This window comes from Triturus cristatus, chromosome 9, assembly GCF_964204655.1.
Source record: "Triturus cristatus chromosome 9, aTriCri1.1, whole genome shotgun sequence".
Taxonomy (NCBI): Eukaryota; Metazoa; Chordata; class Amphibia; order Caudata; family Salamandridae; genus Triturus; species Triturus cristatus.
In genome coordinates this window covers 943,286,176-943,298,972 of record NC_140592.1, presented here as the reverse complement: position 1 = coordinate 943,298,972, position 12,797 = coordinate 943,286,176, and the positions used below count along the sequence as shown (strand labels likewise).

The following is a 12,797-nucleotide window of genomic DNA, read 5'->3' as shown; positions in this document are numbered from 1 at the left end:
ACTTTTTGTGCTTTATTGGGAGCTCATGAAGTGCTTCTGCTTAGGAGTAATGTAAAAATACTGAGGCATCTGGGCTGCACATGCGCCGCTTGCTCTAGTTTCTCTGAATGGTGCTTAGTGGATCATAGTGAATAAAATAGAAAACTGAATATTAATTCTGGGTAGTAAAGTGATACTAAGTTTATGAATCTCGTATTCTTTGCCTTGGATCCTCAAAGAGTGTTGCACTGTTCCCTGCATGAAGCCTCACCACCCTAATGGGGCCGCCTCACACCCTTCCTGGGAGCACAGGAGCAGCCCACCCCGCCCATTGTCATTCTGTCTGCGGCTGATTGCCAGATACAGAATGACAATGGGACAGTTTGTAGTGTAACTGCATGCGGTGGGCCTCCTGCAGCCTTGGTCTAGGGCAGCGCGTTCTGTCAGGTGTCTGCCAATGCTGCCACGTGGGAATCAAGTTCATTCAAAGAAGCTGGTGAAACAAGTTAAAAAGAAGGGGCTGAAGTTCTTCCAGTCTCATCATTTTAGAAAAGTGCATTTTCAATATTATATTCAGCAAAGCCGTGGTTGCTGCATTTTTATTTTATGCAACTAACAACCATTGACAAAGCCAATAGTTCTGGCTTGTTGTAGGTGTAACGTTACTTGTAGTGTTATATATCTGGATGCAATGACAGAAGAGGCAAAATACCAGTCCGGCGGCACACTATGCTGAGCACAGATTTTTAGCTTAGGTGTTTTAAGCCACGCCCTTAATTACATCAAACGCCCCCTTTGGAGAGAGACCCCACCCCACCTTTTTTTAACATCCTGCTTAAAGCCCCGGAAACAACACCATGTCACAGTCACCTCATGGCATGGCACTGTGCATCATGCATGACTCATGACTTCCACTATTTCAGACTGCCTATCTGCAGGGGCATAGTGAACCCTACCCCCACCCCACCCCTTGCTTTAGGAACTACAGCAAGGGTGAACTTCTTGATGGGCCTCTTCTGTATGCAACTCTGCAGACAAAGGCTCAGCTCATAAGTAATATCAAAAGGTGAGTGAAGGGATGGGTGGATGGCTGGATGGATGAATGAAAGGGTGAATGGATGGATAATGAGCGAAAGGATGGATGGATGAGTGAAAGGGTGGATGATGGGCAGATGAATGGGTGGATGGATTCATGAGTGGATGAGTAGAAGGATGGGTGGATGGATAGAAGTGAGGGTGGCTAAGTGAAAGGGTCAATTGGAGAGAGAAAGGGAGGATGGATGGATGACTGAAAAGGTGAATCGGTGGAAGGATGAGTAAGTGAAAGGATGGTTGGATGGGTGAAAGGGTAAATGGCTGGATGGATGAGTGGATGGATGGATGGGTGGAAGAGTGGATAAATGAGTGTACGGATGGATAGGGTGAAAGGGTGGATGCATGGATGGATGAGTGAAAATGTGTATGGAGGGATGGATAAGTGAAATGATGGATGGAAGGATGCATGATGGATAGGTTTGCAAATGGATGAATATGTTTTGATATAGATTGGATTACTTATGTACAATTTTGCGACCTCCTCTGATGTGTTGTAAAGCGTACCTTTTGTCCCGAAGTTTTGTCCTTGAATTTTTACACTCACCGTCCTGAATTTGCACCCATGCCAGTTGGTCACCCTACTCACACGTCCCTATGACTGCTCAGAGCACAAGGTTTTTTTTCTTCTTAAATGCCTACTATCAAACTTTTCCAGAATATAATCACTTATTGTTCAGTCTAATCTCTCTCATCACTTAAATGTTCCTTCCGGTAATGCTGTCTGAAATCACGCAGATGTTTTGGGCCTCCCTCTTGTTTTTTAAATGCGACAATTTTATCCTATTGCATTCGTATGATACCGGATGTCATACTCCTATTTCTGAGTCCTAAATGTTGCCATGTTATATCTACAGGCATATCTAAAAGGTAAAGTGGTCATGGTATGGGGTTAATAACGTTATATTAAAGGCTAGAACAATTGGATATGGCTGGATTCGCAAATAATTTCAGTGTGGCAACATATTATGGAACGCTTCCGAAAGGGTGTAAACTCAGTGGGTTTGAAGCATACACTCGAGCATAAATTATTGAAATATATTCACAGTCCAGTCTTGAGGACAGTCGCCAGCAGTGGAAAAATGGGGCCTTAGAGGTGTAGACTGAAAACATAAGAGCAAACAACAGATGCTGTCTGGGCTGACAAGGTGTGTTTACCATCAAACAGAAATTCCATGCAGCAGCTGTTGAATACATTAGATGGGAAGGGACTCTGACTTTAGCTTACCGGTACAAAGTGCTGCATCTTTACCGTGCAATGACATCTGTTTCAGGTACACTGAATTGCAGCTATTTAGGATATATTAATTGTGAATACATGACCTAGAGACAAGTTCGGAGCAGAAATGCTTGTACATAAGCAATTTTGCCAATTCCAAAGACATTTAAGTGCGTTTAGAATGTCAGTAAACCTGAAACCTTGAGTAACCAACCGAGTGATGATCTGAAACACTAGGTTGAAGCACAGCGGTATATGGCATTTTACTTGGAGGACCTGAAATACAGAGGTGGAAGAGAAACTGAGTACTTTCGGTAAAAAACAAAGAGATGTGTGTGAGCATAACACTGTTACAGCCCTAGGAGGTCAAACTAAGAACACACCTTATGCACCTGTCTTGTTCTTGGTTAAGGAGACTTGTCATATTGCTGCATAATTGAATACTGAAGAGCTGAATACCCCGTGCGTTTGTTTACTAGTTGAGACATCGCTTCTAGGGATCTTGTAATGGAACCGTCAAGACTTTTACACTCTGATCTGTATGAATCTTTTGTGATCGGTTGGCCCTCTCGCCTTTCCTCAAGTACTAGTGCTATTGACATGAGACCTTTTGGCTCATCGTGAACTTGGTTTTACATTAATATGGAGCATGAATAAATCTTGGCACCCATTCTCGTTATAGCCCTGTGTCCTGATGATGACCCTGTTGTCACAAAGGGGTTAAAATGCTGTCGACCAGCGCAGGCAATTGGCTAGGGATTTATTAATGAGTATAATTTGGGTTGACATGCTACGTCCAACATAGTTCTTCTACTCTCTGTACTTTAATGGTCTGTTTTATACACACTTCCACAATTTATTGAGCACTGTGATCATCCCCAAGGATTGAGCACAGATGTATTTTGTTGTTTCATATATTGATGTTTTAAACATATGTGAATAGTGCACAATTATTATGACAAAGTAACATGGAGTCTCTTTTTTGCTTATTGCAAAACTATCTTAATTTGGACTACTTATAAGTTCTAATCACAGCCTGCATATAAAGTCAGTTAACCATTGTTTTTGTTGCATATAGATACCCTGGTTCATGTGTGGTTAATAGCTTAGCTCCTGTTTATCTCAGATAATTGAGACTTCTAGCCACAGATTCCTTATCTTAGAATTATCCCCAGGCGTTAAACTAGATCTATACATTTTCCGTGATCAGTAGCTCTGCGCACTTGAAGGTGGTTTCGATAGGCTCTGGTTGGCGTGGTCGGTGTTGCCTGTGCCGGAAGTAACGTGTGTGGTGCCTATATAGGCACCATACCAATGTGCCGTAGCTCGTTGTTTTCTTTCAAAGCAAGTCAGCACAGATCCAGGGAGAGCTACTACGTCCGTCACTTTTTGACTGAGCTTTTTTCGATGTTTTGTCTATGTTTTTTTAGAGTTCTTCTCCTGGTGTGGTAGGAATGTCCTCTAGGAAGACCAGCTTCAAGCCCTGCAGTGCTTATCAGCGACAGATGCTAGTGACAGAGCCACATCTTCTTTACCTCTGGTGCCTGGAGCGCGACCATGAGGCGAAGACCTGCTCTGATTACCGCGCCATGCACCCCAAGGCATTGAGGGAGCGGTCTCTCAAGCTCCTTGCTTCCCACTGAGTGACACCGCAACGGTTTTGATCTTGATCGAGAGGAATGTCCCGGGATCGGTTGCGGAGTCTAAGATCCTTGTCACATTTCAAGATGTCAGTCCACTTGGATAATCCCCACAAAAAAAAAGAAAGTAACAAGTTGAAGTAGTCTTCGACTTCACTTTGTCCGTCAGCCGACGAGGGATCACCGACATTCGAGGCCTGGCTCTGCTGTTGAGCCAGCGCTTGGGTCGGCTGCACGCTTCCCAGAGTTTCCGGGAGCTAGAGAGACTCCCGCTCAACTCCAGGAGTTTTATGAGGCCATGCGTCTCATATTTGAGCGACCCTTCCCAGTCGGCTCACCTTACAACCTCATGGGTTTGTAAGGGGCCCCTACAGGTTCCACGTCTGTGGCTCTGGCACCATTCAGGCCCCTTGGAACCACTGATGGATCCGGAACGGCGCCGGTCATACCACCTCGACCTTACATGACGCCAGTCCCTATACCAATGGTCCCGGTACTACTGGCCTGTCCTCCTTCTGATCCCCGACTCTAACATGGTGCCGCAGGGGTCGTCCGGTGCCAACTGCAGCAATGCCTTCCAGGCTAAAGCCAGAGCCCTATTCCTATGGGCTAGGACTTGGGGAGGATTGAGAAGGGTCGCTGGACCCTGAGGAATACCAGCCCTTAGATCCACAAAAACACTGATGTAACAACTAGGCAGAGGCCAGTGGACTGAACACTTCTCCAGATACTGGTATGCTTTCTTCCCCTACTGTGGCAACCCTCTGTGGTAGTCAAGACGAACACCTTCTTGGAGGTGCTTCACCCAGGAGTGACCCCTTCAGAACCACTCCTTCCATTCAGTGAAGCCCATACTGATGTTCTTCTTGGGACCTGGTCCAAGCCCAGCACAGGGGCTCCTGTGAACAGGATAATTGCCCGCCTCCACCACCCTGCCCCAGGGGACCCTAATTTCCTCACACCACACCCCACCTCGGAGAGCTTGGTGGTCCAAGCGTCTACCTGCCACGTAAGCCTGGCACATTCCCTACCGCCCCTCTGGATAAGGAATGCAAGAAGCTGGACACCTTAGGGAAGAAGATGTTTTCTTCTACCAGCCTGGAACTTTTGCAAATTTGCAAACACTGTGTGCCTTTTGGGCTGATACTCCCATGCTGTGTGGGATTTGGTTGCGCAGGTATTGCCCATGGTCCCGGAGGAGGCCTGGGCCATACTCTTCTAGGATGTTGCTGACGGGAGGGACACAGCACAGTCCCTGATCAGATGTGGGCTAGATACCACCAACGAATATGACAGTTTACAATGCACGCATTACAACTCGTGTCATTACAACAAATTTTTTACATCGCAAAATCCCTTACAACGCATGTCGTTACAATGCATAATCCATTACAACGCAATTACTATTCTAACTCCGCCGGGGCGTTACTTTGGGGAATGCGCGGTAATGTATTATGCGATGTAATGACATGCGTTGTAATAGATTTCGCGTTGTAAAACATTTGTTGTAATGACACACGTTGGAACGTGTGCGTTGTAAACGATGTTTCCCACCACCAACTTGCTGGGTAGAGCGGTTTAATCAACAGTGGCCTTATGGTGTCACTCCTGGCTGAGGATAACTAGCTTTTCAGCAGATGTCCAAGCATTGCTTATGGACATGCCCTTTGATGGTTCCCGTCTCTTCAGGGACAAGGCGGATTCAACCCTGGAGTGCTTTAAGAACAGCAGGGCTACGGCAAGGTCCTTGGGCCTTTCTATTGCCACTCGCCACCCCAATCTGTTTCTTGCTCCTTTTGTGGCCACGAAAGGGGCTTCCAGCTGGGTCTGTAACCTCCCAGCCACCACGGCACGCAAGCGTCACAGCCTCTGCGTGGCCGAGGACGCGGTACCCACAGACCTTGTGGGTCAGGCAGCCAGTTGTTGGGCCAGCCCACCTCTCCACTGGCAGCTACAGCCTCCAAACCCTCATAGTTTGCCCTCTCACCATCATGAGCACCCAATAGGAGGCAGGATACGCCATCACCTGCCCCACTGGAGGTCTATAACATCAGACCAATGGGTTTTTCAAATTGTGCTCCCTTACATGTCTCCCCCTCCACCCATGCCACCTGAGGACCATCTTACCTTACTTCACCAGGAAGTGCCGGCTCTCTTGACCAAGGGAACCATAGGCAGAGTGCTGATGCCAGAAGTAGGTTGTGGTTGCAATTCTTACTACTTTCTGGTGCCCAAGAAGGACGGAGGCCTTTGTCGCCTCAGGCTGTCGTCTCCCGCCTCCAGTCTATGGCAGACCTTTTGCACATGCTGGGGTTCACTTTCATCGTGCGGCAGTCACACCTGACTCCCTCTCAGACGCTCCCTTTCATCAGAGTTGTTCTGGACATGGTAAAATTTCAGGCTTATCCTCCCGAACGGCGAGTTTAGGATATTCAGGCTTTGATTCTGATGTTGAAGCCTGTACCCCAGATTTCAGTGAGACTGACTCTGAGGCTACTGGGCCTCACGGCCTCCTCCATTCTGCTTGTGGCACATGCCCTCTGGCATATGCCGGCTCTGCAGTGGATCCTGGCATTTAAATGGGCACAGCATCAGGGAAATCTCCGACATATTCCAGGTCTCGGAGGGAACTGCAAAAGATCTGCAGAGGTGGTTTATGAACCACAATTGGGATAGCAGTAGACCCCTCTCCCTTCCCCAACCAGATCTAACAGTGGTGACGGATGCATCACTCCTGGGGTGAGGCAGCCATCTGGGAGAGGTGGAGATCGAAGGTATTTCATTTCCGCCAGAATCCTGGCTCCACATTAACCTTCTGGAGCTTCGGGTAACCCAGCAGGCATTAAAAGCCTTTCATCCCTCAATCAAGGGAAGGCTAGTGCAGGCATTCATCGACAGCAATACTGCCATGTGGTACTGCAACAAACAGAGTTGGGTAGGATCGTGGACCCTTTGTCAAGAGGCCCTGCGTCTCTGGACATGGCTAGAACATAAGGACATTTCCCAGGTAGTTCAACACATGACGGGCTCTCTGTACACCAGAGTGGATGAACTCAGCTGATGATGCCGATAAGATCACGAATGGTATCTCCATCCGTAGGTGGTGCAAGGTCTCTTTCTGCAGTAGAGAGAGCCTTGGTTAGATCTCTTCGTCGCAGCCAAGAACGTGCAGTGTCAGCAGTTCTGTGCGCTGGAGTTTACAGGGTGGCTCTTGCTCAGAGACACTCTTCGTCTCAAGTGGAGCTCAGGCCGCCTGTACGTCTTTCTGCCCATACCACTTCTGCCTAGAGTTCTCAAGAAGATCAGGAACAATTGGGTCCAAGTCGTTGTTGTGGCTCCAGACTGGGCTCGGAGAGTTAGGTATCCCGAGCTGTTGAGTATGGTCATCGGTCCTCCGATCAGGCTGCCCCTTCAGTCAGATCTTCTGTTGCAGCCTTCTTGCGTGGAGATTGAGCGGCGACAATTGAGTTTAAAACTTTCTGCCCGACGTCTGTCAGAAGTCTTCATCATGCCTCATTGGGACCTTAATCTAGTCTTTATATTCCTGATGTGCTCTCCCTTTGAGCCATTGCACAACTGTCTTCTCAGGCTCCTTACCATCAAGATGGCCTTCCTGACATCTGTCCAGAGAGTCAGTGAGGTTCAAGCTTTGTCATCCAAGCCTCCATACTTGAACATGTACCCAGACAAGCTGGTTCTATGAACTAGATCTTCCTTTCTGCCAAAAGTCATCACTCATTTTCATGTAGGCCAGTCCATCACTCTGCCTACTTTTTACGCTCTTCCACATCCCTCTAAAGAAGAGGAGCAACTTCACTGACTGGACCCAAATAGAGAGTTGCCATTCTACCTTCACCGCACAAGAGAGTTCTAGGTGGACGACCAACTCTTAATGGGGTATGTCAGAGTGAAGAAGGGATAGTCCGTGCAGAAGTGGACCATCTCCCGATGGTTCGTGCTCCGCATTAAAATCTTCTATGCATTGGCCAAGGAGACACCCTCCGAGGGCTTGCATGCTCCTTCCACCATGGCCAAGGCTGCGAGCACTGCGTTAGCCCTTGGAATACTGGCCTTGGGCATCTGCCGGGCAGCAAAGTGGGTTTCTCTGCACACGTTCAGAAAACACTACTGCTTGGAAAGTCAGGTCCATTGGGAAGGGTACTTTGTCGCGTTCAGTCCTGGAGGACTTTTTGGTATCAAATTATTTCGCAAACCCACCTCCGGGGAAGTATTGCTTGGTTATGTACTCTAAGTTGAGGAATCTGCGGCTAGAAGTCTCTATCAATGAACAAGTTACTTACCTTCGGTAACGCCTTTTCTAGTAGAGACTATCTAGCCGCAGATTCCTTATTGACCCACCCATCTTCTCCGCTCTGCAAACAGAATTTTAGAGACAGGGCTTTCCCCTTTAGGGCCCTAGTTTTCCACACCAATGGTCAGTGTTCTTCGTAGCTCTGTGCTCCTGACGTGGAAAGTCTCTAAAAGAAACTGACGTTAGCATGCTGGAGTGGTGCCTATATAGGCACTGCGCACGTCGATCTGGTGTGAAGGATTCTACGCAAAGCCGATTGACAATACCCAACGGCGCGCAAGGGTACTGCTCAAAAAAAATATTCAGATTCAGGTAACAAATCTGCAGCTAGATAGAGTCTCTACCAGAAAAGGTGTTACCGAAGTAACATTCTTGTTAAAGTAAACCAGACATCTGTTCAGTAACATATGTCTAAACACAGTAGTAAATGGAAAGAGGTGTTTACGATTTTAGGGTTCCACTCGTCCCGGTATACCATGATAATCAATAGTACTACCTGGGTGGATGCTGTCTATGGGAGGAAAAATGAACAGAGTACAACGGTATCTATGTATTTCCAATTTACTGTCAAAGAGACTTCTGCACTGTAACTATCTATTGTCAAGCTGAGTAATCTGTGTATGTTGTAAATGTTTGTTTTCTTTTTTTTTTTTAAAGTATTTTAAAGTTATATTGTTCACATGGGTCCGGAATGATCGCAAAGCCACCTGTGGCTGTGAAATGGGAGGAGACCTTATCTGATTACCTCAAGGTGATCAAGCATTTAGTGTAAGGAGTGGGCGGTTGTTTGAAAAGATAATACCTGCATTATCTAGGATGGTGGGATGTCGTTATATAAACTGTCAGTCGCCCTCAAAAGTATTGTGTCCTGTGTAACAGACCAAAAGGAAGCTGGAGGAGGTATACCAAAATTGTGCATGCTGTTCACTCTATTCTACACTAGAATAGATAACAAGCATTTGCAGTGCAAAAGGTCTCACGTTTGTGAGAATTTAAGCTATTGGCATTGTAAATGACAATGCCTTTTATTTGTCTGCTTTGATAATTAACACATAAATAAAAAGGCATTGTGATTTACAGTGGCAATAGCTCAAACTCTTGTAAATGCAAGATCTATTTCACTTCATTTCATTTCCCGGGCTGCTTGGACAGTGAAAGCGTGCATGGCTCGCTGAGTGTTGCAGGAAAGCATGTCGTGCCTGCAGTAGGAGAAACTCATTAAAGAAAATAGTGTTTACAAACTAAATAAGAAATACCGTGTAACAACAGAAGTAAAAGGGCCAGTCCTCATCGGAGGTTACAAATGAAGACAAGGTGGTACTAAGGAGGGATTAACAAGCCTATTACTGAATCAGAAACCAGCATTTACAAAGGACAATGACACAAGCCTATGAAAAATATGGGCGGAGAGTGGGCAGAGCTTCAAGTCCATACTCGAATACAGCATGCCTCGCAGAGCAGCGCATACGCTGCCCGGGCTCGACCTAAAAAACGTACAACTTGGAGGAAATGAGTGGTTGTATAATGCATGGAAAACAGTCATTTATCCCTGAAATTGAGGTCCTAGAATATAAGGCCACTTAATTATTCAGACAGGAGGAAGGCTTGGGAAAATTATGTTTCAATCCTTTTGTGGCGACGTTTAAGTGTACAACAAAATTGTGGAGCTATCCACCATCCATTTAGCCCCTCCGCCATAAACTTCACCAGGTTTCCTTCCCACACCACTGCTCTACGCATTGGTATTTTGAACTAATAGTCTTGACTGGGAAAAATCAAGAGAATATTTTTTGCCAAAAAGGGCGCCTCCACTATCTTACATGGGGTGATGTGCTGTGTGTGTAAAGGATGACCTCCCAAATTGATGGTCGGGCAACAAATAATATCAAAGTGAAAGATAACTGATACCAAGGATGCGTAGTAGCGGGTCTGACATTAATATTCTCTGCTAAGGAGTGGTGGCGAAAAGATATGTGGCACGTGCATGGGGGGCAGCACTTCCCCCTCAGCTAGACGAATGGAGAAGGGGATTGGACCTGTACATGGCGGCAGAAAGGGTCACATATAAAGCGAGAGGGTGTCCCCGGAAGGTCTGTAAGGTATGGGGGAAATGGAGGAAGTATCATGGATTGGATGGGGGTTTGGAACCTAACTAGCGAAATGTGGGTCTCTTCGAATCTTACTGCGTTCAAAGAGGGAGTGTTCTGGGATATGTGCATCAGACCTCGGGGGAGTTCAGATGGAGAGGGGAGTAGATTCCCAAATGTGTCACTTTTGGCAGAGCCGGATCTTTTGTGGGTACATGCCATAGAAATGATGCTGTGGGAGGCGGGTGGGGGAGTGGGAGGGTATTTGAGTGCGAGAATGATTATCTGTGACAAGTTGGTTGTTCTGTTTTGGTTGAAAATGCAAATAAAAATATTTTAAAAATATATATATATATTCTCTGCTAAGGTGTCTTTTTTTGTCCACGAGAGAGCTGTTTGGCAAAAAATGGAGCATTGTTTATCAAACTCTGCTTGCTAGACCGAAAGAAATCTCTAATTTCTATTGGTTTTGAGTGAGATGCATTGTTTTCCTAAAAGTAATGATCAGACCAGTCATGGTGTGTTTGCTTCAGAAAAGGTAGTCTGTTTTATGTATGCGCTAAGCATAACATACATTTGCTTTAACTTTGCATTTTTCTCACACCATGTATTCTGAAACTAGCAGAACAAGTGGTTAAGTATAAACTTTGTAACAACCATCGTCAGAAGTAACTGCACACATATTTTACCTATGATGATATTCAGTTGAAAATATATGTTTGATGATCACATACCTATGGAGTTCATCATCATAGCATGTTTTTTTAAAGATTAAAACAGGGCCCCCGTAAAAACAAATCTGACCATTGACGGGTGGTGAGCTTAAGCCAAGGAACTTGACGGCTTTCTCATAACTTATGTTAAGCGGGACTGCTTGGTAAATCACCCATGCGTGCTAGACATTACCTACTGTTGTAGACACCTATGTACCTTACAAACTCAGAACGTGGATGAGGAAGATTACAGATCAAATGCACTATAATCACATATTATGTTTTGTGGGCATAAGGAAGTGATTTTATTCTGGAGCAGCCAGTATAAAGTTCATGCTGTAGATTTAAAAACTGAGTATGTTCAATGTTCAAATATGCTAAACATATCAGATAACAATCGTTCGATCCTTGGAATCGTTGGATCACATGCAAGAACATAGCCTTGCAGCTAGTGGGATGGGTCTATGCAAAGGCATGGCTTCATAAGGCGCACGTGAAAAGGATGTTAAGATGTAATGGACCCCTTGTGGAAATGAGCCTTTTAAGGGGCTCACTGGTGCAGAGGTTCACCCTTATCTGTCCACTGGTTCTTAAACCAGCAAAGAAGAGATTGGCACGGAAACTGTAATATCAAAGAAATAAGTTTATTAACCTCTCATGAGTGGGACTACGTTAATACAGTACCCTCAGGCCACTGTAGGAGGTAGTCCATAGAATACACAAAGCAGGGGCCTTATATATACATTTGTTGCATAGTCAGCATGGAGACTCAAAGGGGAGGTACTGGCACATACAAGAATAGTTATTGACCAGGAAGGGATGCCCGCTTTCTCCCCTCCTGTTTGCCTTGGCCCTGGAGCCCCTGGCATCCTGGGTGAGGAGGGACCTGGTGATTCGAGGCTTTAAGTGGGCTGAATCGTGGGAGGACCGCATCTCATCATATGCGGACGACATATTGCGGTTTCTAACATCTCCGAAGGCCTCACTCACAGCAGTCTTTGATATCTTCGCCATCTTTGGCAGATACTTAGGGTATTCCATTAATTGGCTCAAATCAGTATTATACGTCCTTAAGGGACCCATCACGGCCCTTCCCAGGAACTGCCCGATACAGATCACTATGCAGAGCTTCAAATACTTTGGCATATATATCACTTCTAACCCCACAGATGGATTCGCTCAGAACCTTCTCCCTCCCCTGCAGAGATTGAAGAAGGACTCGGAGCGTTGGATGAGGCTGCCGCTCTCGCTACTGGACAGAGCGTCCCTATTCAAAATGATGTCCTTACCCCGGTTCCTATACGTCCTGCAAAACTCATTAGACTTAGTTCCCGCAAGTTATTTCAAAGAAATCGAGACTCTACAACGCCGATTACTATGCAATGGAAAGCCACGTATAGCACTCCCTAAACTGAATCTCACCTGGTATGATGGGGGTATGGCCCTCCCTGATCATAAAAAATATTATTGGGCGGCTCACCTGACAGCCATTAACCATGGCACTTACAGACAGGCAGGCGACCCGGGGTACGCAATGGATCGCTGGGTACTACCTGGAGGGAACTATAACCGCGCGCTCTCTTTGAATGCCGGAAAACACCGCCTGACCGGACCAACCAAGCAATCTGGGCAGGTTTGGAAGGCGGCTACCAGAAGTATGGGGTGGGATCATAGGATGACTCTAGCTATGCCATTATGGGATTCGGAGCTGCTCAGGAACCTGTGGTCAACTAAAGGTTTTGACAAGTGGGACCT

The 12,797-nt window shown here is 46.2% G+C and overlaps 1 protein-coding gene across 2 annotated transcripts in view; it reads left to right on the top strand.

Annotated features, from left to right (window-relative positions):
• Positions 1–12,797, top strand: part of TTC7B (tetratricopeptide repeat domain 7B) — a 1,510,908-nt gene that overhangs the window by 1,271,866 nt on the left and 226,245 nt on the right. The gene's annotated exons all lie outside the window — the stretch shown is intronic.